Genomic DNA, 26,515 nt, shown 5'->3' with positions numbered 1-26,515 from the left:
TTAAGGTTAAGTGTAAGTTTTAGGGTAAGGGTTAATGTAAGGGTCAGGGTAAGGGTTCAGGTAAGGTTTAGGGTTAGGGTTAGGTTAAGGTTAAGTGTTAGGGTTAGGTTAAGGTTAAGTGTTAGGGTAAGCGTAAGTTGTATGGATAAGGATAAGTGTAAGGGATAGGACAAGGGTAAGTGTTAGGGTAAGGGTAAGGTTAATGGTAACCGTAAGTGTAAGGGCAAGGGTTAGGGTAAGGGGAAGAGTAAGGGTAAGGTTAAGGGGAAGGGGAAGTCTAAGTGTACGGGTCAGGGTAAAATTAGAGTAAGGGTTAGGGTTAGGGTTCGGTAAGGATAAGTGTTAGGGTAATAGTTACGGTTAATTGTAGGGTTATGGTGAGGGAAATGTAAGGGTATTTATTAGTTTAAGGGTAAGGTTTAAGTTAAGATTAAGTGTAAGGTTTAGGTTAAGGGTTAGGGTTAGGGTAAGGGTTAGGGTTAATGTAAGGGTCAGGGTAAGGGTTGGGGTAAGGTTTAGGTTAAGGGTAAAAGTAAGTATAATGGTAAGGGTAAGAGTGAAGGTTAGGGTAATGGTTAGATTTAGGTAAGGGTGAGGGTTAGGGTAAGGTTTAGAATTAGGCAAAGGGTAAGTGTAGCAGAAAGGGTAAGGTTTAGGATAAGGGTAAGTGTTAGGATAAGGGTAAGGTTTAGGGTTAGCTTAATAGTAAGGTTAAGGGTAATTGTACGAGTAATTGCTAGGGTAAGTGCAAGCGTAAGTGTACATGTAAGTGTTGTTGTATGGCTTATGATACGGGTTAGGTTAAGGTTAAGGTTTATGTTAAGTGTAAGTGTAAGGGTAACAGAGACAGTAAAGGTAAGGGTAAGGGGAATGGTAAGGTTAAGGCTACAAGTACGTGTTAGGGTGTGGGATATGGTATGGGTAAGGGTTAGGGTAAGGGTAAGTGTAAGGGTACGGGTCAGGGTAAGGGTTAGAGTAAGGGTTAGAGTTACGGTTAGGGTTAGGGTAAGGGTAAGGGTTAGGGTTAGTTTTAGGGTTAAAGTCAGGAAAACGCATGTGTAAGTATTAGGTTAATGTTAAGGGTAAGGTTAAGGTTAAGAGTAAGTGTAAGGTTTAGGGTAAGGGTTAGGGTTAATGTAAGGGTCAGGGTAAGGGTTGGGGTAAGGTTTAGAGTAAGGGTTAGATTAAGGATAAGTGTTAGGGTAAGGGTAAGGTTGATGGTAACCGTAAGTGTATAGGTAAGGGTTACGGTAAGGGTAAGAATAAGAGTATAGGTAATGGTAAGGGGGAGGGTTAGGCTAAGAGTAAGTGTAAGGTTTAGATTTAGGCTAAGGGTAAGTGTAGCAGAAAGGGTAAGGTTTACGGTAAGGGTAAGTGTTAGGGTAAGGGTAAGATTTAGGGTTAGGTTAAGGGTATGGGATCGGGTAAGGTTAAGGGTAAGGGTAAGGGTAAGGGTAAGGGTTACGGTAATGTAAGGGTACGTGTAGAAGTATGTGTTAGAGTATGGTTTATGTTAAGGATAAGGGTTAGAGTAAGGGTTAGGGTAAGTGTAGTGGTTAGGGTTAATTTTAGGGTGAGGGTGAGGGAAAAGTAAGGGTAAGTATTAGGTTAAGGTTAAGGGTAAGGTTAAGGTTAAGTGTAAGTTTTAGGGTAAGGGTTAATGTAAGGGTCAGGGTAAGGGTTCAGGTAAGGTTTAGGGTTAGGGTTAGGTTAAGGTTAAGTGTTAGGGTAAGCGTAAGTTGTATGGATAAGGATAAGTGTAAGGGATAATGTAAGCGTAAGTGTTAGGGTAAGGGTAAGGTTAATGGTAACCGTAAGTGTAAGGGGAAGGGGAAGGGGAAGGGGAAGGGGAAGTCTAAGGGTCCGGGTCAGGGTAAAAGTTAGAGTAAGGGTTAGGGTTAGGATTCGGTAAGGATAAGTGTTAGGGTAATGGTTACGGTTAATTTTAGGGTTATGGTGAGGGAAACGTAAGGGTATGTATTAGTTTAAGGGTAAGGTTAAAGTTAAGATTAAGTGTAAGGTTTAGGTTAAGGGTTAGGGTTAGGGTAAGGGTTAGGGTTAATGTAAGGGTCAGGGTAAGGGTTGGGGTAAGGTTTAGGGTAAGGGTTAGGTTAAGGATAAGTGTTAGGGTAAGGGTAAGGTTAATGGTAACCGTAAGTGTAAAGGTAAGGGTTACGGTAAGGGTAATTATAAGAGTATAGGTAATGGTAAGGGGGAGGGTTAGGCTAAGGGTAAGTGTAAGGTTTAGATTTAGGCTAAGGGTAAGTGTAGCAGAAAGGGTAAGGTTTACGGTAAGGGTAAGTGTTAGGGTAAGGGTAAGGTTTAGGGTTAGGTTAAGGGTATGGGATCGGGTAAGGGTAAGGGTAAGGGTAAGGGTTACGGTAATGTAAGGGTACGGGTAGAAGTATGTGTTAGAGTATGGGTTATGTTAAGGGTAAGGGTTAGAGTAAGGGTTAGGGTAAGTGTCATGGTTAGGGTTAATTTTAGGGTGCGGGTGAGGGAAAAGTAAGGGTAAGTATTAGGTTAAGGTTAAGGGTCAGGTTAAGGTTAAGAGTAAGTTTTAGGGTAAGGGATAATGTAAGGGTCAGGGTAAGGGTTCAGGTAAGGTTTAGGGTTAGGGTTAGGTTAAGGTTAAGTGTTAGGGTAAGCGTAAGTTGTATGGATAAGGATAAGTGTAAGGGATAGGGTAAGCGTAAGTGTTAGGGTAAGGGTAAGGTTAATGGTAACCGTAAGTGTAAGGGTAATGGTTAGGGTAAGGGGAAGAGTAAGGGTAAGGTTAAGGGGAAGGGGAAGTCTAAGGGTACGGGTCAGGGTAAAATTAGAGTAAGGGTTAGGGTTAGGGTTCGGTAAGGATAAGTGTTAGGGTAATAGTTACGGTTAATTGTAGGGTTATGGTGAGGGAAACGTAAGGGTATGTATTAGTTTAAGGGTAAGGTTAAAGTTAAGATTAAGTGTAAGGTTTAGGTTAAGGGTTAGGGTTAGGGTAAGGGTTAGGGTTAATGTAAGGGTCAGGGTAAGGGTTGGGGTAAGGTTTAGGTTAAGGGTAAAAGTAAGTATAATGGTAAGGGTAAGAGTGAAGGTTAGGGTAATGGTTAGCTTTAGGTAAGGGTGAGGGTTAGGGTAAGGTTTAGAATTAGGCAAAGGGTAAGTGTAGCAGAAAGGGTAAGGTTTAGGATAAGGGTAAGTGTTAGGATAAGGGTAAGGTTTAGGGTTAGCTTAATAGTAAGGTTAAGGGTAATTGTACGAGTAATTGCTAGGGTAAGTGCAAGCGTAAGTGTACATGTAAGTGTTGTTGTATGGCTTATGATAAGGGTTAGGTTAAGGTTAAGGTTTATGTTAAGTGTAAGTGTAAGGGTAACAGAGACAGTAAAGGTAAGGGTAAGGGGAATGGTAAGGTTAAGGCTACAAGTACGTGTTAGGGTAGGGGTTATGGTATGGGTAAGAATTAGGGTAAGTATAAGGGTAAGGGTAAGTGTAAGGGTACAGGTCAGGGTAAGTGTTAGAGTAAGGGTTAGGGTTAGGGTTAGGGTAAGGTTAAGTGTTAGGATAAGGGTTAGGGTTAGTTTTAGGGTTGAAGTCAGGAAAACGCATGCGTAAGTATTAGGTTAATGTTAAGGGTAAGGTTAAGGTTAAGAGTAAGTGTAAGGTTTAGGGTAAGGGTTAGGGTTAATGTAAGGGTCAGGGTAAGGGTTGGGGTAAGGTTTAGGGTAAGGGTTAGGTTAAGGATAAGTGTTAGGGTAAGGGTAAGGGTAATGGTAACCGTAAGTGTAAAGGTAAGGGTTACGGTAAGGGTAAGAATAAGGGTATGGGTAATGGTAAGGGGGAGGGTTAGGCTAAGGGTAAGTGTAAGGTTTAGATTTAGGCTAAGGGTAAGTGTAGCAGAAAGGGTAAGGTTTACGGTAAGGGTAAGTGTTAGGGTAAGGGTAAGGTTTAGGGTTAGGTTAAGGGTATGGGATCGGGTAAGGGTAAGGGTAAGGGTAAGGGTTACGTTAATGTAAGGGTACGGGTAGAAGTATGTGTTAGAGTATGGGTTATGTTAAGGGTAAGGGTTAGAGTAAGGGTTAGGGTAAGTGTCATGGTTAGGGTTAATTTTAGGGTGAGGGTGAGGGAAAAGTAAGGGTAAGTATTAGGTTAAGGTTAAGGGTCAGGTTAAGGTTAAGTGTAAGTTTTAGGGTAAGGGTTAATGTAAGGGTCAGGGTAAGGGTTCAGGTAAGGTTTAGGGTTAGGGTTAGGTTAAGGTTAAGTGTTAGGGTAAGCGTAAGTTGTATGGATAAGGATAAGTGTAAGGGATAATGTAAGCGTAAGTGTTAGGGTAAGGGTAAGGTTAATGGTAACTGTAAGTGTAAGGGCAAGGGTTAGGGTAAGGGGAAGAGTAAGGGTAAGGTTAAGGGGAAGGGGAAGTCTAAGTGTACGGGTCAGGGTAAAATTAGAGTAAGGGTTAGGGTTAGGGTTCGGTAAGGATAAGTGTTAGGGTAATAGTTACGGTTAATTGTAGGGTTATGGTGAGGGAAATGTAAGGGTATTTATTAGTTTAAGGGTAAGGTTTAAGTTAAGATTAAGTGTAAGGTTTAGGTTAAGGGTTAGGGTTAGGGTAAGGGTTAGGGTTAATGTAAGGGTCAGGGTAAGGGTTGGGGTAAGGTTTAGGTTAAGGGTAAAAGTAAGTATAATGGTAAGGGTAAGAGTGAAGGTTAGGGTAATGGTTAGATTTAGGTAAGGGTGAGGGTTAGGGTAAGGTTTAGAATTAGGCAAAGGGTAAGTGTAGCAGAAAGGGTAAGGTTTAGGATAAGGGTAAGTGTTAGGATAAGGGTAAGGTTTAGGGTTAGCTTAATAGTAAGGTTAAGGGTAATTGTACGAGTAATTGCTAGGGTAAGTGCAAGCGTAAGTGTACATGTAAGTGTTGTTGTATGGCTTATGATACGGGTTAGGTTAAGGTTAAGGTTTATGTTAAGTGTAAGTGTAAGGGTAACAGAGACAGTAAAGGTAAGGGTAAGGGGAATGGTAAGGTTAAGGCTACAAGTACGTGTTAGGGTGTGGGATATGGTATGGGTAAGGGTTAGGGTAAGGGTAAGTGTAAGGGTACGGGTCAGGGTAAGGGTTAGAGTAAGGGTTAGAGTTACGGTTAGGGTTAGGGTAAGGGTAAGGGTTAGGGTTAGTTTTAGGGTTAAAGTCAGGAAAACGCATGTGTAAGTATTAGGTTAATGTTAAGGGTAAGGTTAAGGTTAAGAGTAAGTGTAAGGTTTAGGGTAAGGGTTAGGGTTAATGTAAGGGTCAGGGTAAGGGTTGGGGTAAGGTTTAGGGTAAGGGTTAGATTAAGGATAAGTGTTAGGGTAAGGGTAAGGTTGATGGTAACCGTAAGTGTATAGGTAAGGGTTACGGTAAGGGTAAGAATAAGAGTATAGGTAATGGTAAGGGGGAGGGTTAGGCTAAGAGTAAGTGTAAGGTTTAGATTTAGGCTAAGGGTAAGTGTAGCAGAAAGGGTAAGGTTTACGGTAAGGGTAAGTGTTAGGGTAAGGGTAAGATTTAGGGTTAGGTTAAGGGTATGGGATCGGGTAAGGTTAAGGGTAAGGGTAAGGGTAAGGGTAAGGGTTACGGTAATGTAAGGGTACGTGTAGAAGTATGTGTTAGAGTATGGTTTATGTTAAGGATAAGGGTTAGAGTAAGGGTTAGGGTAAGTGTAGTGGTTAGGGTTAATTTTAGGGTGAGGGTGAGGGAAAAGTAAGGGTAAGTATTAGGTTAAGGTTAAGGGTAAGGTTAAGGTTAAGTGTAAGTTTTAGGGTAAGGGTTAATGTAAGGGTCAGGGTAAGGGTTCAGGTAAGGTTTAGGGTTAGGGTTAGGTTAAGGTTAAGTGTTAGGGTAAGCGTAAGTTGTATGGATAAGGAGAAGTGTAAGGGATAGGGTAAGGGTAAGTGTTAGGGTAAGGGTAAGGTTAATGGTAACCGTAAGTGTAAGGGGAAGGGGAAGGGGAAGGGGAAGGGGAAGTCTAAGGGTCCGGGTCAGGGTAAAAGTTAGAGTAAGGGTTAGGGTTAGGATTCGGTAAGGATAAGTGTTAGGGTAATGGTTACGGTTAATTTTAGGGTTATGGTGAGGGAAACGTAAGGGTATGTATTAGTTTAAGGGTAAGGTTAAAGTTAAGATTAAGTGTAAGGTTTAGGTTAAGGGTTAGGTTTAGGGTAAGGGTTAGGGTTAATGTAAGGGTCAGGGTAAGGGTTGGGGTAAGGTTTAGGGTAAGGGTTAGGTTAAGGATAAGTGTTAGGGTAAGGGTAAGGTTAATGGTAACCGTAAGTGTAAAGGTAAGGGTTACGGTAAGGGTAATTATAAGAGTATAGGTAATGGTAAGGGGGAGGGTTAGGCTAAGGGTAAGTGTAAGGTTTAGATTTAGGCTAAGGGTAAGTGTAGCAGAAAGGGTAAGGTTTACGGTAAGGGTAAGTGTTAGGGTAAGGGTAAGGTTTAGGGTTAGGTTAAGGGTATGGGATCGGGTAAGGGTAAGGGTAAGGGTAAGGGTTACGGTAATGTAAGGGTACGGGTAGAAGTATGTGTTAGAGTATGGGTTATGTTAAGGGTAAGGGTTAGAGTAAGGGTTAGGGTAAGTGTCATGGTTAGGGTTAATTTTAGGGTGCGGGTGAGGGAAAAGTAAGGGTAAGTATTAGGTTAAGGTTAAGGGTCAGGTTAAGGTTAAGAGTAAGTTTTAGGGTAAGGGATAATGTAAGGGTCAGGGTAAGGGTTCAGGTAAGGTTTAGGGTTAGGGTTAGGTTAAGGTTAAGTGTTAGGGTAAGCGTAAGTTGTATGGATAAGGATAAGTGTAAGGGATAGGGTAAGCGTAAGTGTTAGGGTAAGGGTAAGGTTAATGGTAACCGTAAGTGTAAGGGTAATGGTTAGGGTAAGGGGAAGAGTAAGGGTAAGGTTAAGGGGAAGGGGAAGTCTAAGGGTACGGGTCAGGGTAAAATTAGAGTAAGGGTTAGGGTTAGGGTTCGGTAAGGATAAGTGTTAGGGTAATAGTTACGGTTAATTGTAGGGTTATGGTGAGGGAAACGTAAGGGTATGTATTAGTTTAAGGGTAAGGTTAAAGTTAAGATTAAGTGTAAGGTTTAGGTTAAGGGTTAGGGTTAGGGTAAGGGTTAGGGTTAATGTAAGGGTCAGGGTAAGGGTTGGGGTAAGGTTTAGGTTAAGGGTAAAAGTAAGTATAATGGTAAGGGTAAGAGTGAAGGTTAGGGTAATGGTTAGCTTTAGGTAAGGGTGAGGGTTAGGGTAAGGTTTAGAATTAGGCAAAGGGTAAGTGTAGCAGAAAGGGTAAGGTTTAGGATAAGGGTAAGTGTTAGGATAAGGGTAAGGTTTAGGGTTAGCTTAATAGTAAGGTTAAGGGTAATTGTACGAGTAATTGCTAGGGTAAGTGCAAGCGTAAGTGTACATGTAAGTGTTGTTGTATGGCTTATGATAAGGGTTAGGTTAAGGTTAAGGATTATGTTAAGTGTAAGTGTAAGGGTAACAGAGACAGTAAAGGTAAGGGTAAGGGGAATGGTAAGGTTAAGGCTACAAGTACGTGTTAGGGTATGGGTTATGGTATGGGTAAGAATTAGGGTAAGTATAAGGGTAAGGGTAAGTGTAAGGGTACAGGTCAGGGTAAGGGTTAGAGTAAGGGTTAGGGTAAGGGTTAGGGTAAGGTTAAGTGTTAGGGTAAGGGTTAGGGTTAGTTTTAGGTTTAATGTCAGGAAAACGCATGCGTAAGTATTAGGCTAATGTTAAGGGTAAGGTTAAGGTTAAAAGTAAGTGTAAGGTTTAGGGTAAGGGTTAGGTTAAGGATAAGTGTTAGGGTAAGGGTAAGGTTAATGGTAACCGTAAGTGTAAAGGTAAGGGTTAGGGTAAGGGTAAGAATAAGGGTATGGGTAATGGTAAGGGGGAGGGTTAGGCTAAGGGTAAGTGTAAGGTTTAGATTTAGGCTAAGGGTAAGTGTAGCAGAAATGGTAAGGTTTACGGTAAGGGTAAGTGTTAGGGTAAGGGTAAGGTTTAGGGTTAGGTTAAGGGTATGGGATCGGGTAAGGGTAAGGGTAAGGGTAAGGGTAAGGGTAAGAGTTACGGTAATGTAAGGGTACCGGTAATGTAATGGTACGGGTAGAAGTATGTGTTATGTTAAGGGTAAGGGTTAGAGTAAGGGTTAGGGTAAGTGTCATGGTTAGGGTTAATTTTAGGGTGAGGGTGAGGGAAAAGTAAGGGTAAGTATTAGGTTAAGGTTAAGGGTAAGGTTAAGGTTAAGAGTAAGTTTTAGGGTAAGGGATAATGTAAGGGTCAGGGTAAGGGTTCAGGTAAGGTTTAGGGTTAGGGTTAGGTTAAGGTTAAGTGTTAGGGTAAGCGTAAGTTGTATGGATAAGGATAAGTGTAAGGGATAATGTAAGCGTAAGTGTTAGGGTAAGGGTAAGGTTAATGGTAACCGTAAGTGTAAGGGTAATGGTTAGGGTAAGGGGAAGAGTAAGGGTAAGGTTAAGGGGAAGGGGAAGTCTAAGGGTACGGGTCAGGGTAAAATTAGAGTAAGGGTTAGGGTTAGGGTTCGGTAAGGATAAGTGTTAGGGTAATAGTTACGGTTAATTGTAGGGTTATGGTGAGGGAAACGTAAGGGTATGTATTAGTTTAAGGGTAAGGTTAAAGTTAAGATTAAGTGTAAGGTTTAGGTTAAGGGTTAGGGTTAGGGTAAGGGTTAGGGTTAATGTAAGGGTCAGGGTAAGGGTTGGGGTAAGGTTTAGGTTAAGGGTAAAAGTAAGTATAATGGTAAGGGTAAGAGTGAAGGTTAGGGTAATGGTTAGCTTTAGGTAAGGGTGAGGGTTAGGGTAAGGTTTAGAATTAGGCAAAGGGTAAGTGTAGCAGAAAGGGTAAGGTTTAGGATAAGGGTAAGTGTTAGGATAAGGGTAAGGTTTAGGGTTAGCTTAATAGTAAGGTTAAGGGTAATTGTACGAGTAATTGCTAGGGTAAGTGCAAGTGTAAGTGTACATGTAAGTGTTGTATGGCTTATGATAAGGGTTAGGTTAAGGTTAAGGTTTATGTTAAGTGTAAGTGTAAGGGTAACAGAGACAGTAAAGGTAAGGGTAAGGGGAATGGTAAGGTTAAGGCTACAAGTACGTGTTAGGGTATGGGTTATGGTAACGGTAAGGGTTAGGGTAAGGGTAAGTGTAAGGGTACGGGTCAGGGTAAGGGTTAGAGTAAGGGTTAGAGTTACGGTTAGGGTTAGGGTTAGTTTTAGGGTTAAAGTCAGGAAAACATATGCGTAAGTATTAGGTTAATGTTAAGGGTAAGGTTAAGGTTAAGAGTAAGTGTAAGGTTTAGGGTAAGGGTTAGGTTAAGGATAAGTGTTAGGGTAAGGGTAAGGTTAATGATAACCGTAACTGTAAGGGGAAGGGGAAGGGGAAGGGGAAGGGGAAGTCTAAGGGTACGGGTCAGGGTAAAAGTTAGAGTAAGGGTTAGGGTTAGGGTTCGGTAAGGATAAGTGTTAGGGTAATGGTTACGGTTAATTGTAGGGTTATGGTGAGGGAAACGTAAGGGTATGTATTAGTTTAAGGGTAAGGTTAAAGTTAAGATTAAGTGTAAGGTTTAGGTTAAGGGTTAGGGTTAGGGTAAGGGTTAGGGTTAATGTAAGGGTCAGGGTAAGGGTTGGGGTAAGGTTTAGGTTAAGGGTAAAAGTAAGTATAATGGTAAGGGTAAGAGTGAAGGTTAGGGTAATGGTTAGCTTTAGGTAAGGGTGAGGGTTAGGGTAAGGTTTAGAATTAGGCAAAGGGTAAGTGTAGCAGAAAGGGTAAGGTTTAGGATAAGGGTAAGTGTTAGGATAAGGGTAAGGTTTAGGGTTAGCTTAATAGTAAGGTTAAGGATAATTGTACGAGTAATTGCTAGGGTAAGTGCAAGCGTAAGTGTACATGTAAGTGTTGTTGTATGGCTTATGATAAGGGTTAGGTTAAGGTTAAGGTTTATGTTAAGTGTAAGTGTAAGGGTAACAGAGACAGTAAAGGTAAGGGTAAGGGGAATGGTAAGGTTAAGGCTACAAGTACGTGTTAGGGTATGGGTTATGGTATGGGTAAGAATTAGGGTAAGTATAAGGGTAAGGGTAAGTGTAAGGGTACAGGTCAGGGTAAGGGTTAGAGTAAGGGTTAGGGTAAGGGTTAGGGTAAGGTTAAGTGTTAGGGTAAGGGTTAGGGTTAGTTTTAGGTTTAATGTCAGGAAAACGCATGCGTAAGTATTAGGCTAATGTTAAGGGTAAGGTTAAGGTTAAAAGTAAGTGTAAGGTTTAGGGTAAGGGTTAGGTTAAGGATAAGTGTTAGGGTAAGGGTAAGGTTAATGGTAACCGTAAGTGTAAAGGTAAGGGTTACGGTAAGGGTAAGAATAAGGGTATGGGTAATGGTAAGGGGGAGGGTTAGGCTAAGGGTAAGTGTAAGGTTTAGATTTAGGCTAAGGGTAAGTGTAGCAGAAATGGTAAGGTTTACGGTAAGGGTAAGTGTTAGGGTAAGGGTAAGGTTTAGGGTTAGGTTAAGGGTATGGGATCGGGTAAGGGTAAGGGTAAGGGTAAGGGTAAGGGTAAGAGTTACGGTAATGTAAGGGTACCGGTAATGTAATGGTACGGGTAGAAGTATGTGTTATGTTAAGGGTAAGGGTTAGGGTAAGGGTTAGGGTAAGTGTAATGGTTAGGGTTAATTTTAGGGTGAGGGTGAGGGAAAAGTAAGGGTAAGTATTAGGTTAAGGTTAAGGGTCAGGTTAAGGTTAAGAGTAAGTTTTAGGGTAAGGGATAATGTAAGGGTCAGGGTAAGGGTTCAGGTAAGGTTTAGGGTTAGGGTTAGGTTAAGGTTAAGTGTTAGGGTAAGCGTAAGTTGTATGGATAAGGATAAGTGTAAGGGATAGGGTAAGCGTAAGTGTTAGGGTAAGGGTAAGGTTAATGGTAACCGTAAGTGTAAGGGTAATGGTTAGGGTAAGGGGAAGAGTAAGGGTAAGGTTAAGGGGAAGGGGAAGTCTAAGGGTACGGGTCAGGGTAAAATTAGAGTAAGGGTTAGGGTTAGGGTTCGGTAAGGATAAGTGTTAGGGTAATAGTTACGGTTAATTGTAGGGTTATGGTGAGGGAAACGTAAGGGTATGTATTAGTTTAAGGGTAAGGTTAAAGTTAAGATTAAGTGTAAGGTTTAGGTTAAGGGTTAGGGTTAGGGTAAGGGTTAGGGTTAATGTAAGGGTCAGGGTAAGGGTTGGGGTAAGGTTTAGGTTAAGGGTAAAAGTAAGTATAATGGTAAGGGTAAGAGTGAAGGTTAGGGTAATGGTTAGCTTTAGGTAAGGGTGAGGGTTAGGGTAAGGTTTAGAATTAGGCAAAGGGTAAGTGTAGCAGAAAGGGTAAGGTTTAGGATAAGGGTAAGTGTTAGGATAAGGGTAAGGTTTAGGGTTAGCTTAATAGTAAGGTTAAGGGTAATTGTACGAGTAATTGCTAGGGTAAGTGCAAGCGTAAGTGTACATGTAAGTGTTGTTGTATGGCTTATGATAAGGGTTAGGTTAAGGTTAAGGTTTATGTTAAGTGTAAGTGTAAGGGTAACAGAGACAGTAAAGGTAAGGGTAAGGGGAATGGTAAGGTTAAGGCTACAAGTACGTGTTAGGGTATGGGTTATGGTAACGGTAAGGGTTAGAGTAAGGGTTAGGGTAAGTGTAATGGTTAGGGTTAATTTTAGGGTGAGGGTGAGGGAAAAGTAAGGGTAAGTATTAGGTTAAGGTTAAGGGTCAGGTTAAGGTTAAGAGTAAGTTTTAGGGTAAGGGTTAATGTAAGGGTCAGGTTAAGGGTTCAGGTAAGGTTTAGGGTTAGGGTTAGGTTAAGGTTAAGTGTTAGGGTAAGGGTAAGTTTTATGGAGAAGGATAAGTGTAAGGGATATTGTAAGGGTAAGGTTAATGGTAACCGTAAGTGTAAGGGTAAGGGTTAGGGGAAGGGGAAGAGTAAGGGTAAGGGTCAGGGTAAAAGTTAGAGTAAGGGTTAGGGTGAGGGTTCGGTAAGGATAAGTGTTAGGGTAATGGTTACGGTTAATTTTAGGGTTATGGTGAGGGAAATGTAAGGGTATGTATTAGTTTAAGTGTAAGGTTAAAGTTAAGATTATGTGTAAGGTTTAGGTTAAGGGTTAGGGTTAGGGTAAGGGTTAGGGTTAATGTAAGGGTCAGGGTAAGGGTTGGGGTAAGGTTTAGGTTAAGGGTAATAGTAAGTATAATGGTAAGGGTAAGAGTGAAGGTTAGGGTAATGGTTAGGTTTAGGTAAGGGTGAGGGTTAGGGTAAGGTTTAGAATTAGGCAAAGGGTAAGTGTAGCAGAAAGGGTAAGGTTTAGGATAAGGGTAAGTGTTAGGATAAGGGTAAGGTTTAGGGTTAGCTTAATAGTAAGGTTAAGGGTAATTGTACGAGTAATTGCTAGGGTAAGTGCAAGCGTAAGTGTACATGTAAGTGTTGTTGTATGGCTTATGATAAGGGTTAGGTTAAGGTTAAGGTTTATGTTAAGTGTAAGTGTAAGGGTAACAGAGACAGTAAAGGTAAGGGTAAGGGGAATGGTAAGGTTAAGGCTACAAGTACGTGTTAGGGTATGGGTTATGGTAAGGGTAAGGGTTAGGGTAAGGGTAAGTGTAAGGGTACGGGTCAGGGTAAGGGTTAGGGTAAGGTTAAGTGTTAGGGTAAGGGTTAGGGTTAGTTTTAGGGTTAAAGTCAGGAAAACATATGCGTAAGTATTAGGTTAATGTTAAGGGTAAGGTTAAGGTTAAGAGTAAGTGTAAGGTTTAGGGTAAGGGTTAGGTTAAGGATAAGTGTTAGGGTAAGGGTAAGGTTAATGATAACCGTAAGTGTAAGGGGAAGGGGAAGGGGAAGGGGAAGTCTAAGGGTACGGGTCAGGGTAAAAGTTAGAGTAAGGGTTAGGGTTAGGGTTCGGTAAGGATAAGTGTTAGGGTAATAGTTACGGTTAATTGTAGGGTTATGGTGAGGGAAACGTAAGGGTATGTATTAGTTTAAGGGTAAGGTTAAAGTTAAGATTAAGTGTAAGGTTTAGGTTAAGGGTTAGGGTTAGGGTAAGGGTTAGGGTTAATGTAAGGGTCAGGGTAAGGGTTGGGGTAAGGTTTAGGTTAAGGGTAAAAGTAAGTATAATGGTAAGGGTAAGAGTGAAGGTTAGGGTAATGGTTAGATTTAGGTAAGGGTGAGGGTTAGGGTAAGGTTTAGAATTAGGCAAAGGGTAAGTGTAGCAGAAAGGGTAAGGTTTAGGATAAGGGTAAGTGTTAGGATAAGGGTAAGGTTTAGGGTTAGCTTAATAGTAAGGTTAAGGGTAATTGTACGAGTAATTGCTAGGGTAAGTGCAAGCGTAAGTGTACATGTAAGTGTTGTTGTATGGCTTATGATAAGGGTTAGGTTAAGGTTAAGGATTATGTTAAGTGTAAGTGTAAGGGTAACAGAGACAGTAAAGGTAAGGGTAAGGGGAATGGTAAGGTTAAGGCTACAAGTACGTGTTAGGGTATGGGTTATGGTATGGGTAAGAATTAGGGTAAGTATAAGGGTAAGGGTAAGTGTAAGGGTACAGGTCAGGGTAAGGGTTAGAGTAAGGGTTAGGGTAAGGGTTAGGGTAAGGTTAAGTGTTAGGGTAAGGGTTAGGGTTAGTTTTAGGTTTAATGTCAGGAAAACGCATGCGTAAGTATTAGGCTAATGTTAAGGGTAAGGTTAAGGTTAAAAGTAAGTGTAAGGTTTAGGGTAAGGGTTAGGTTAAGGATAAGTGTTAGGGTAAGGGTAAGGTTAATGGTAACCGTAAGTGTAAAGGTAAGGGTTAGGGTAAGGGTAAGAATAAGGGTATGGGTAATGGTAAGGGGGAGGGTTAGGCTAAGGGTAAGTGTAAGGTTTAGATTTAGGCTAAGGGTAAGTGTAGCAGAAATGGTAAGGTTTACGGTAAGGGTAAGTGTTAGGGTAAGGGTAAGGTTTAGGGTTAGGTTAAGGGTATGGGATCGGGTAAGGGTAAGGGTAAGGGTAAGGGTAAGGGTAAGAGTTACGGTAATGTAAGGGTACCGGTAATGTAATGGTACGGGTAGAAGTATGTGTTATGTTAAGGGTAAGGGTTAGAGTAAGGGTTAGGGTAAGTGTAATGGTTAGGGTTAATTTTAGGGTGAGGGTGAGGGAAAAGTAAGGGTAAGTATTAGGTTAAGGTTAAGGGTAAGGTTAAGGTTAAGAGTAAGTTTTAGGGTAAGGGATAATGTAAGGGTCAGGGTAAGGGTTCAGGTAAGGTTTAGGGTTAGGGTTAGGTTAAGGTTAAGTGTTAGGGTAAGCGTAAGTTGTATGGATAAGGATAAGTGTAAGGGATAATGTAAGCGTAAGTGTTAGGGTAAGGGTAAGGTTAATGGTAACCGTAAGTGTAAGGGTAATGGTTAGGGTAAGGGGAAGAGTAAGGGTAAGGTTAAGGGGAAGGGGAAGTCTAAGGGTACGGGTCAGGGTAAAATTAGAGTAAGGGTTAGGGTTAGGGTTCGGTAAGGATAAGTGTTAGGGTAATAGTTACGGTTAATTGTAGGGTTATGGTGAGGGAAACGTAAGGGTATGTATTAGTTTAAGGGTAAGGTTAAAGTTAAGATTAAGTGTAAGGTTTAGGTTAAGGGTTAGGGTTAGGGTAAGGGTTAGGGTTAATGTAAGGGTCAGGGTAAGGGTTGGGGTAAGGTTTAGGTTAAGGGTAAAAGTAAGTATAATGGTAAGGGTAAGAGTGAAGGTTAGGGTAATGGTTAGCTTTAGGTAAGGGTGAGGGTTAGGGTAAGGTTTAGAATTAGGCAAAGGGTAAGTGTAGCAGAAAGGGTAAGGTTTAGGATAAGGGTAAGTGTTAGGATAAGGGTAAGGTTTAGGGTTAGCTTAATAGTAAGGTTAAGGGTAATTGTACGAGTAATTGCTAGGGTAAGTGCAAGCGTAAGTGTACATGTAAGTGTTGTATGGCTTATGATAAGGGTTAGGTTAAGGTTAAGGTTTATGTTAAGTGTAAGTGTAAGGGTAACAGAGACAGTAAAGGTAAGGGTAAGGGGAATGGTAAGGTTAAGGCTACAAGTACGTGTTAGGGTATGGGTTATGGTAACGGTAAGGGTTAGGGTAAGGGTAAGTGTAAGGGTACGGGTCAGGGTAAGGGTTAGAGTAAGGGTTAGAGTTACGGTTAGGGTTAGGGTTAGTTTTAGGGTTAAAGTCAGGAAAACATATGCGTAAGTATTAGGTTAATGTTAAGGGTAAGGTTAAGGTTAAGAGTAAGTGTAAGGTTTAGGGTAAGGGTTAGGTTAAGGATAAGTGTTAGGGTAAGGGTAAGGTTAATGATAACCGTAACTGTAAGGGGAAGGGGAAGGGGAAGGGGAAGGGGAAGTCTAAGGGTACGGGTCAGGGTAAAAGTTAGAGTAAGGGTTAGGGTTAGGGTTCGGTAAGGATAAGTGTTAGGGTAATGGTTACGGTTAATTGTAGGGTTATGGTGAGGGAAACGTAAGGGTATGTATTAGTTTAAGGGTAAGGTTAAAGTTAAGATTAAGTGTAAGGTTTAGGTTAAGGGTTAGGGTTAGGGTAAGGGTTAGGGTTAATGTAAGGGTCAGGGTAAGGGTTGGGGTAAGGTTTAGGTTAAGGGTAAAAGTAAGTATAATGGTAAGGGTAAGAGTGAAGGTTAGGGTAATGGTTAGCTTTAGGTAAGGGTGAGGGTTAGGGTAAGGTTTAGAATTAGGCAAAGGGTAAGTGTAGCAGAAAGGGTAAGGTTTAGGATAAGGGTAAGTGTTAGGATAAGGGTAAGGTTTAGGGTTAGCTTAATAGTAAGGTTAAGGATAATTGTACGAGTAATTGCTAGGGTAAGTGCAAGCGTAAGTGTACATGTAAGTGTTGTTGTATGGCTTATGATAAGGGTTAGGTTAAGGTTAAGGTTTATGTTAAGTGTAAGTGTAAGGGTAACAGAGACAGTAAAGGTAAGGGTAAGGGGAATGGTAAGGTTAAGGCTACAAGTACGTGTTAGGGTATGGGTTATGGTAACGGTAAGGGTTAGAGTAAGGGTTAGGGTAAGTGTAATGGTTAGGGTTAATTTTAGGGTGAGGGTGAGGGAAAAGTAAGGGTAAGTATTAGGTTAAGGTTAAGGGTCAGGTTAAGGTTAAGAGTAAGTTTTAGGGTAAGGGTTAATGTAAGGGTCAGGTTAAGGGTTCAGGTAAGGTTTAGGGTTAGGGTTAGGTTAAGGTTAAGTGTTAGGGTAAGGGTAAGTTTTATGGAGAAGGATAAGTGTAAGGGATATTGTAAGGGTAAGGTTAATGGTAACCGTAAGTGTAAGGGTAAGGGTTAGGGGAAGGGGAAGAGTAAGGGTAAGGGTCAGGGTAAAAGTTAGAGTAAGGGTTAGGGTGAGGGTTCGGTAAGGATAAGTGTTAGGGTAATGGTTACGGTTAATTTTAGGGTTATGGTGAGGGAAATGTAAGGGTATGTATTAGTTTAAGTGTAAGGTTAAAGTTAAGATTATGTGTAAGGTTTAGGTTAAGGGTTAGGGTTAGGGTAAGGGTTAGGGTTAATGTAAGGGTCAGGGTAAGGGTTGGGGTAAGGTTTAGGTTAAGGGTAATAGTAAGTATAATGGTAAGGGTAAGAGTGAAGGTTAGGGTAATGGTTAGGTTTAGGTAAGGGTGAGGGTTAGGGTAAGGTTTAGAATTAGGCAAAGGGTAAGTGTAGCAGAAAGGGTAAGGTTTAGGATAAGGGTAAGTGTTAGGATAAGGGTAAGGTTTAGGGTTAGCTTAATAGTAAGGTTAAGGGTAATTGTACGAGTAATTGCTAGGGTAAGTGCAAGCGTAAGTGTACATGTAAGTGTTGTTGTATGGCTTATGATAAGGGTTAGGTTAAGGTTAAGGTTTATGTTAAGTGTAAGTGTAAGGGTAACAGAGACAGTAAAGGTAAGGGTAAGGGGAATGGTAAGGTTAAGGCTACAAGTACGTGTTAGGGTATGGGTTATGGTAAGGGTAAGGGTTAGGGTAAGGGTAAGTGTAAGGGTACGGGTCAGGGTAAGGGTTAGGGTAAGGTTAAGTGTTAGGGTAAGGGTTAGGGTTAGTTTTAGGGTTAAAGTCAGGAAAACATATGCGTAAGTATTAGGTTAATGTTAAGGGTAAGGTTAAGGTTAAGAGTAAGTGTAAGGTTTAGGGTAAGGGTTAGGTTAAGGATAAGTGTTAGGGTAAGGGTAAGGTTAATGATAACCGTAAGTGTAAGGGGAAGGGGAAGGGGAAGGGGAAGTCTAAGGGTACGGGTCAGGGTAAAAGTTAGAGTAAGGGTTAGGGTTAGGGTTCGGTAAGGATAAGTGTTAGGGTAATAGTTACGGTTAATTGTAGGGTTATGGTGAGGGAAACGTAAGGGTATGTATTAGTTTAAGGGTAAGGTTAAAGTTAAGATTAAGTGTAAGGTTTAGGTTAAGGGTTAGGGTTAGGGTAAGGGTTAGGGTTAATGTAAGGGTCAGGGTAAGGGTTGGGGTAAGGTTTAGGTTAAGGGTAAAAGTAAGTATAATGGTAAGGGTAAGAGTGAAGGTTAGGGTAATGGTTAGCTTTAGGTAAGGGTGAGGGTTAGGGTAAGGTTTAGAATTAGGCAAAGGGTAAGTGTAGCAGAAAGGGTAAGGTTTAGGATAAGGGTAAGTGTTAGGATAAGGGTAAGGTTTAGGGTTAGCTTAATAGTAAGGTTAAGGGTAATTGTACGAGTAATTGCTAGGGTAAGTGCAAGCGTAAGTGTACATGTAAGTGTTGTTGTATGGCTTATGATAAGGGTTAGGTTAAGGTTAAGGATTATGTTAAGTGTAAGTGTAAGGGTAACAGAGACAGTAAAGGTAAGGGTAAGGGGAATGGTAAGGTTAAGGCTACAAGTACGTGTTAGGGTATGGGTTATGGTAAGGGTAAGGGTTAGGGTAAGGGTAAGTGTAAGGGTACGGGTCAGGGTAAGGGTTAGAGTAAGGGTTAGAGTTACGGTTAGGGTTAGGGTAAGGGTAAGGGTTAGGGTTAGTTTTAGGGTTAAAGTCAGGAAAACATATGCATAAGTATTAGGTTAATGTTAAGGGTAAGGTTAAGGTTAAGAGTAAGTGTAAGTTTTAGGGTAAGGGTTAGGGTTAATGTAAGGGTCAGGGTAAGGGCTGGGGTAAGGTTTAGGGTTAGGATTAGGTTAAGGGTAAGGATTAGGGTAAGGGTAAGGGTATGGATAAGGATAAGTGTAAGTGTTAGGGTAAGGGTAATGTTAAAGGTAACAGTAAGTGTAAGGAGAAGGGTTAGGGTAAGGGTAAGAGTAAGGGTATTGATAATGATAAGGGTGAGGGTTACAGTAAGGGTAAATGTAAGGTTTAGATTTAGGCTAAGGGTAAGTGTAGCAGAAAGGGTAAGGTTTACTGTAAGGTTTAAGGTTTCGGCTTAGGGTAAGGGTAAGGGTAATTGTACGAATAATTGCTAGGGTAAGTGTAAGCGTAAGTGTACATGTAAGTGTTGTTGTATGGCTTATGGTAAGGGTAAGGTCAAGGGTAAAGTTTATGTTAAGGGTAAGCGTAAGGGTAACGGATAGAGTAAGGGTAAGGGTAAGGTTAAGGGTAACGGTAAGGTTAAGGGTACAAATATGTGTTAGGGTATGGGTTATGGTATGGGTAAGAATTAGGCTAAGTATAAGGGTAAGGGTAAGTGTAAGGGTACAGGTCAGGGTAAGTGTTAGAGTAAGGGTTAGGGTTAGGGTTAGGGTAAGGTTAAGTGTTAGGGTAATGGTTAGGGTTAGTTTTAGGGTTAAAGTCAGGAAAACGCATGTGTAAGTATTAGGTTAATGTTAAGGGTAAGGTTAAGGTTAAGAGTAAGTGTAAGGTTTAGGGTAAGGGTTAGGTTAAGGATAAGTGTTAGGGTAAGGGTAAGGTTAATGATAACCGTAAGTGTAAGGGGAAGGGGAAGGGGAAGGGGAAGTCTAAGGGTACGGGTCAGGGTAAAAGTTAGAGTAAGGGTTAGGGTTAGGGTTCGGTAAGGATAAGTGTTAGGGTAATGGTTACGGTTAATTTTAGGCTTATGGTGAGGGAAACGTAAGGGTATGTATTAGTTTAAGGGTAAGGTTAAAGTTAAGATTATGTGTAAGGTTTAGGTTAAGGGTTAGGGTTAGGGTTAATGTAAGGGTCAGGGTAAGGGTTGGGGTAAGGTTTAGGTTAAGGGTAAAAGTAAGTATAATGGTAAGGGTAAGAGTGAAGGTTAGGGTAATGGTTAGATTTAGGTAAGGGTTAGGATAAGGGTAAGTGTAAGGTTTAGATTTAGGCTTAGGGTAAGTGTAGCAGAAAGGGTAAGCTTTACGGTAAGGTTTAAGGTTTAGGCTTACGTTAAGGGTAAGGGTAAGGGTACGGGTCAGGGTAAGGGTTAGAGTAAGGGTTTGAATAAGTGTAAGAGTTACGATAAGTGTAAGTGTGCAAGCAAGGATTAGGGCAAGAGTAAGTGTAAGGGTAATAGAAAGGGTCAGGGTAAGTATAAGGGTAAGGGTAAGGTTTTAGGGGAAGCAGAAGGGTAAGGGTTAGGTTAAGTGTAAGGGGAAGGGGAAGGTAAGGGGAAGGGTTGGAGTAAGGTATAGGGTAAGGGTAAGGTTATGGTTAAAGGAAAGAGTAAGGGTAAGGAAAAAGTAAAGGTAAGGATTTGGGTAATGGTAAGGGTGAGAAGGGTTAGGGTAAGGGTTACGGTAAGGGTTAGGTAACGCAGTGTACAACCTGGGACGTCACACGCAGAGCTGCCTCTGGCAAGGGTACAGATGAGGAACAGATGTAGCAGTTGTTGTGTTGTAGGTCTCACTGTTCCTCTAAGCATCCCCTCTTTGTCTTTTAGAGGTGTTGTAGCTGTTTGAAGAGGGTAGATTGAAGCATCTGCCTCGGGGGCTGGTAAGCGGCAGAGGTAAGGGAGCAGATGAGAGTAACTTACCTAGTTGTGCTGCGTCTTTGGATGCTGCATCGGCCTATGCGTTTCTTTTTCTTTCCCAGGTGTCTCGCACAGGCTCTAAGGAGCACACTGCACTCTGAAGAGCTGTGTAAGAAGAGGGGCTGGTCATGAGCTGGGTTGGAGCAGAACGACCAAGTAGCACAAGGTGACTATGAAAGGTGTCCGTCTTGCTTTGCAGGTGCCGTGGCAGGCTCTCCACAGAAGTGGATAAGGATATGAGATAAGGCCAGAGAGCGACAAGGAGCGGCACGTGCAGGGATGGTTTTGAAGCGCTGCGGTGGCTTACTCTTCTGTTCATCAGGTGCCACAGGCAAGGTGGGTTGTAACATTTGCAAGTCGTTATATTTGCATGAAAGCAGTTCACTTGAATGCCACAGTGCATCTGAGTAGGGTGTTCTAGCAGAACAAGCTTGTCTGGCACAGCGGTGCCTGATGGCAGTGTGTTTCCTCAGGTGAAGAGGTGCCTGAAGCCCCATCCTATCTAGCCTGCACACAATTATCTGAGAATGAAAGCTGCTTTCCAGTAATTCAGAAAGCCAAGTTACGTCTCAGCCTTGAGCATCTCGGGCTTTTGGGCCTGTCTGTAACATTTGGCACCAGCACTAATACTTTTTTTGGCATATGTTTAGCGTTTGGGGCCTGTGTCTGGGATTTGGGCCCTGTCTCGAACCACTGGGGCTTTGTCCTGGGTTTTGGAGCCTGCCTCTAGAGTTCAGGGCCTGTGATTAGGCTTTTGGGGTCTGTGTCTGGGGGCCGGTATCTGGGGGCAAGGGGGGAGCTGCTTGTAGACCCTTGGGACCAGCATTGAGGGGGTTGGGAGCTGACTCTACACCTTTGGGGCCTGCTTCCAGGGCGGAGGGGGGTTGAGACCAGCATCTGGGGGAGGGGTGGGAGCTCTTTGTATTCCTTTGGAGCCTGTGTCCGGGGGGGGGGGGGAAGGGGAGGGTTGGTTGGGAGCTGCTTGTACACTGTTGGAGCCTGGGTTGAGGGAGGAGGTTTGGAGCTGCTTCTACACCTTTGGGCCTGGCATCGGGGGTAGGGGGTTGGGTGCTGGTTGTAGGGGCCTGTGTTTGGGGGGGGGGGCTTGGGACCTGCGTCTGGGGGAGGGGTGGGAGCTGCTTGTACACCTTTGGGGCCTGCATCTGTGGGGGGTCAGGGCCTGTGTCTAGCGGGCTGGGAACTGCTTGTACAATGTAGGAATCTGTTTCTGCAGGGTGGCTGGGAGCTGTTTGTACAACTTTGGGGCCAGCATCTGGGGGTGGCTGGGAGCTGCCTGTACACTGTAGGGGCCTGTGTTTGTGGGGGGCTTGGGGGCCTCCCTCGGGGCGGGGGGGGAGGGTTGGGAGCTGCTTGTATAGGGTAGGGGGCCTGCCTGGCAGGGGTTGGGAGCTGCTTGTAGAATTTGGGTCGCTGTGTCTGGGGGGGCAGTTGGGGTCTGTGTCTCAGGGGTGTTGGGAACTGGTTGTACACCTTTGGGTCCTGTCTCTGGGGGGGAGCTACTTGTACACTTTTGGGGTCTGTATTTGAGGGGGGTTGGGAGCTGCTTGTGCACTTTTGGACCTATGTTTAGGCTGGTTGGGAGTTGCTCATGCATTCTAGGTGCCTCCCTTTTGAGAAGGGTTGGGGCCTGCATCTGTGGGTGGTTGGGAGCTGCTTGTACACTATAGGGGCCATGGTCTTGGAGGGGGGTCTGGGCTGTTTATACACCTTTGTGGCCTGTGTTTGTGGGGGGGGTGGTGGGCCTGTGCCTGGGGAAGTTGGGAGCTGTTTGTTCACTCTAGGAGCCTCCATTTGGGGGTCTTTGGGGCCTCCCTTTGAGGGGGAGGGAGTTGGGAGTTGGTTGTACACCTCCGCATCCCATGTCTTGGGGGGGGTGGGGGGAGTGGGACCGGTCTCTGAAGGGGCGGGTTGTGAGCTGCTTGTACACCTGTGTCGGGGGGAGGGTAGGGGGGTTGGCGGGGGGCGGGTCCGGGTCTTGGGCCAGTGTCTGGGTGGAGTCCAGTTCTTGGGAGGGGGGTGGTGGGGTAGGAGCTGCTTGTGGGCAGTTGGGGTCTGCATCTGGGTGTGGTTGGTGCCTGCTTCTGTTGGCAGTTTGGGGCCTGCTTGTAGACTTGTGCAGCCTGGGTTTGGGGGCTTTTCTGTAACGTTTGGGGCCTGCATTTTTGCTTTGGGATGCATCTTGAGCTTTTGAGGCCTAGCAGTAGCGTTTGGGGCCTGCATCTGGGGCTTTTCTGTAGCATTTTGGTTGCGTATTTGTGATTTGGGGCCTGTATCGTGGGTTTTGCCTTTTTTGTAGTTTCCATCTTTGTGTGTGTGTGTTTCGTTGTTGGTTGTCTGGGGTTAGGGGCAGTTTGGGGTTTGGATTAAGGTCAGTGTCATTAGCGTTAGGGGGTTGATAATAAGGGTTAGGGTTGTGGTTAGAGTTGTTAGGTTTAAGGGGAATAAGGATTTCAGGGTAAGGGGATCAAGGTTGTGGGAATAAAAATGTTGTTTTTGCGCAGTTACATCCTGTAGAGGGAAGGAAGGTGGTATTGAGATATGCTTGCAGTGATAAGACAGCTTAACAGTGTGAAATGAGTTCATCTGATTCGTGTCAATATGGAACAATGCTAGGGCCGCATGATATGATGAAAAGTCTGAGAAAACCAGAGTGGTTAATATATATAGTTCTTGTATCTTGCAAAGGAATGGTCCAGCAATTCGGGTCAATAGGGGATAAGAGAACAAAGGGGTTTCAGAATAACTGCTAACTTTTACAACTGTTGCATGGGACACTATGCAAGTGTCTGCCATCCAGCCAAGATGGACAAAGGAGATGGACAAGAGAAAAGCCTGGGAGGAAGACTACGAGCCTTCAGTACGAGCGGCCCCCAGAGGGACCACCGGAGACTGATAACGCCTGCACCAGTGGGAGGGTTTGGATTCTGGGAACTAATTAGAATAACCCTGCCTTTTGTAGAAGTAGTAATGAATATGTATTAGCCTAGCAGCATAAAAACCAGCCGCCTGATGTAACTTGTGTGCGTCTTGGTGGAGCAGAGACTCCTGGCGCACCCAGCGCTGCTTGCTTACCTCTATTCCTTTAATAAATCATAAACATTAATTGTAAGCCTATTTGGGACCCAGTCATTTATTACAAGTGGGTGCTCGTCCGGGAGGGCTTTGGTTCCTGATTTCTGGTTTGATCTAGGAGAGGCACCCCCACCATTTGGTGGCTGCTGTTTGAGTCAGGTCGGAACTAATGGCATCTTGAACCTGAATAAAGGTAAGCAAAGTTTCTGATTCTTTTTTTCAGCTCCCTCGCCAGCTGCAGCACTATATTTTGCCCGTAATTGTGTGTGTGAAGATCCGAACAAAGATGACGGAGTCGTAAGCATTTAAAGCGTATACCGTTCGGTTGGGCGGGGTTCGGTTGCCTGTGTGTGTAAGAGTGTGACTGAGATGGAACTTAGTTCCGAAGCGATTGTGGAGGTCTTCTAACCGCGGTTCCAATCTCCCGCGAGGGACTTGGCCGGTGAAGGACCGAAGGGATTCCTATAGGATTTGTGGGTGTGTGATAGGTCCTCGACCCCCTGCAAGACACTCTTACTAAGGTAACCAAGGGCTGTGGGAATTGCCATAGTAAACTTCCTAGATGGGTCAGACAAAATCGAAGACCAGAGACCAGAAGAAAGGGAGCAAATTACCAGTCATACCACCAGAAAGTCCATTAGGAATAACGATTAGAAATTGGAATGATAGGGACCCCAGAAAAGGAAAAAGTAAATTAAAAATGGTCCAGTATTGTGTGACAGAATGGCCAAAGGAGCCTTTAAGACTACATGTCTTTTGGCCTGTTTTTGGATCCTTCGAAGACTGGATTTGCCAGGCCTTAAATATCCATGTTAATTCAAAGGAACCTTTTAGCCAGGAAGAAAGTGATTATGCAGGATTATGGATCAGGAGGACTTCACGTCCTTTTCCAGCCTCAATATTTACACTAAAAGCAGGTAAGAAATTTGAAGAACAAGAAGAACGTGAAAAAGAAAAAGAAGATAAACGTGAGCCGTTGGATAAGCTACCACCTCCATATCCTAACAATCCACCCCCGGCGGCTCCCCCTCTGGTGGCTGTGGTATCGCCACCAGTACCACCATTGCCCCATCTTCCACCACCAACAGCACCAGAATTAGACCGACCTCCGGCCGCATGCAGGAGAAGTAGGACAGACGTATCTGAGAGGGCTTCTCTATATCCCTTAAGGGAGGTAACTGGTGTATAACTGGTGCGCGTCTTGGTGGAGCAGAGACTCCCGGCGTACCCAGCACTGTTTGCTTACCTCTATTCATTCAGTGAATTGTAAACTTTGATTGTAATCCTATTTGGGACTTTTATTTATTATAACAGACAACCTTGTAAAACGCAGACAACCAGAATCCTTACAGCAATTAGGTGGAAATCACGGCGTAAGAAACATTACCACCTCAAAGAGTAAAAACCTCAAAAGAAATGTGACTTGTAACAGGCCAGCAGCTGTGTATTTTCTGTGAAGCACCAGCTAGATTATGAACCTTGAATAGCACAGTTAAAGGGGAAACAGGGGAGGGTCCCGGTCCTCGGCAGAAAAAAAAAGTGTATAAACTGTGTATGGAATTAGTAGGCACCCTCCTGCTTGTGGGACACCCGCCATTGTAATCTCGAATAATAATGCTACTGTACAGAGATCCTCGACTCAGCCTATGCTATTTGCTACAGATTGATTCAGGGTTTTAAGGTTTCAGGGACTGGGCACTAGGGTTGGGTTTCAGGGTAAGGGGTTTCAGGGTTTATGTTTAGGATTTTAAGGTTTTTAGGGTTGGAGTTTTAATGGTTAGGGTTTTAAGGTTTTGGGGGTTAGGGTTTTAAGGGTTTCAGGGTTAGCGTGTTAGGGTATTAGAGTTTTTTGGGTTGTAGTGTTGATATGTTTTTTAGGGTTAGAGTCTTAAGGTTTTATTTTTGGTCAGTTATTTACGGTTAGGGTTTTAAGATCTTTTTTTTTTTTTTTTTTTTTTTTTTCAGGTTAGGTTCTCCAGGTCCAGGGTTTTGAGTATCCTAATTTTGGGGGTTTGGATTTTGAGCATCTTAATTTTGGGGGTTAGGCTTTTGTGTGCCCTAATTTTTTGGGATCGGCTTTCAAGCATCCTAAGTAGTTGGGTTAGGGTTTTGAGCATCTTAATATTTTGGGTCTGGGTAATGAGCATCCTCAGTTTTCAGGATAGGGTTTTGAGCATCTTAATGTTTCCAGGATAGGGTTTGGAGCGTCCTAATGTTTTGGGTTGGGGCTTTGAGCGTCCTAATGTTTTTGGGTTAGGGTTTGGAGCGTCCTAAATTTTCAGGATAGGGTTCTGAGCATCTCAGTGTTTCCAGGATAGGGTTTTGAGCGTCCTAAGTTTTGGGATAGGTCTTTGAGCTTCCTAATGTTTTCCGGATAGGGTTTGGAGCATCTTAATGTTTTGGGTTTGGGTTTTGAGCATCCTGTTTTCGGGATAGGGTTTGGAGCGTCCTAGTGTTTTCGGGATAGGGTTTGGAGCGTCCAAAGTGTTATAAGTTGCCCCCTTAATTAATTTTCAGAGAGCATTGTATTAATCATAGAAAGGAATTTATTGAGTAAGCAAACATCAAGCAAAACAGCACTGGGCAGCCGGGGAGTCTCAGCTCCGCCAACGGCACGCACCTCACCCCTGCCAGGATCCCTTTTTATACCTTGCTAATTCCGGGATTACGCAGCACATCCTGGTATATTCTGCGACTGTGCGCACTGTTGCGCGCAAAAGAATTTTTAAGAATTTAAATCTCTTTAAAAAGAAAATTAAGCAAAAGAATTTTCATAGTGTCTAGGCAAGCATTATGCAGCTCCTTACTTCAGCAGGGAGCTTTCGCAACTCCCGCTCCTCAAACAGAACTCCTTGTTTTTATAATACAAAAGACAATGAACAAACATTTATGGTGTATTACCCTAAGTTTTTGGGTTAGGGCTTTTTGCGTCTTAATGTTTTGGGGTTAGGGTTTGGAGCGCCCTAAGTTTTTGGGCTAGGGCTTTGAGCATTCCTAACGTTTTGGGTTGGGTTTGGGTTTTGAGCATCCTAAGATTTTGGGTTAGGGGTTTTAGGCATAGGTCTTCAGGGGTTTAGTGTGGTAAATAGTTTGGGTCAGGTCTGTAGGGGTTTCGAGGTTTTTTGCATGTTAGGGCTTGAGGCTTTTTTTGTAAGGGCGGTGAGGGTTCCAGTGAGTGCTGGTAAATGCAGTTCTCGAGCACTCGGCCTGTGATTGGCCATGCTGGCTGTGCGGGGAATGCTGGTAGGTGTAGTTTTCCGACACTGGGAGGCCATGTTGTGTGCCCAGAGCATGCCGGGAAATGTAGTTGTCGGATTCGGGACTTCCGGGAGGCCATGTTGAATGCCCAGAGCATACCGGGAGATGTAGTTCTCGGGAACTAGGGTTAGGGTTAGGGGCTAGGGCTGGGGCTAGAGTTAGGGTTTCGGGTGAGGGTTGGGGTTGGGGGTTATTGTTAGGGTTAGTGGTTTAGGGTTAGGCTTAGAGGGTTATGGTTAGGGATAGGTTAGGGGTAGGTTTAGAGGGTTAGGGTAAGGGGTTGGGACTGTGG

The sequence above is a fragment of the Netta rufina genome, assembly GCF_964035555.1.
Source record: "Netta rufina genome assembly, chromosome: 6".
NCBI classification, from domain to species: Eukaryota; Metazoa; Chordata; class Aves; order Anseriformes; family Anatidae; genus Netta; species Netta rufina.
This window is presented reverse-complemented; position numbering follows the sequence as displayed.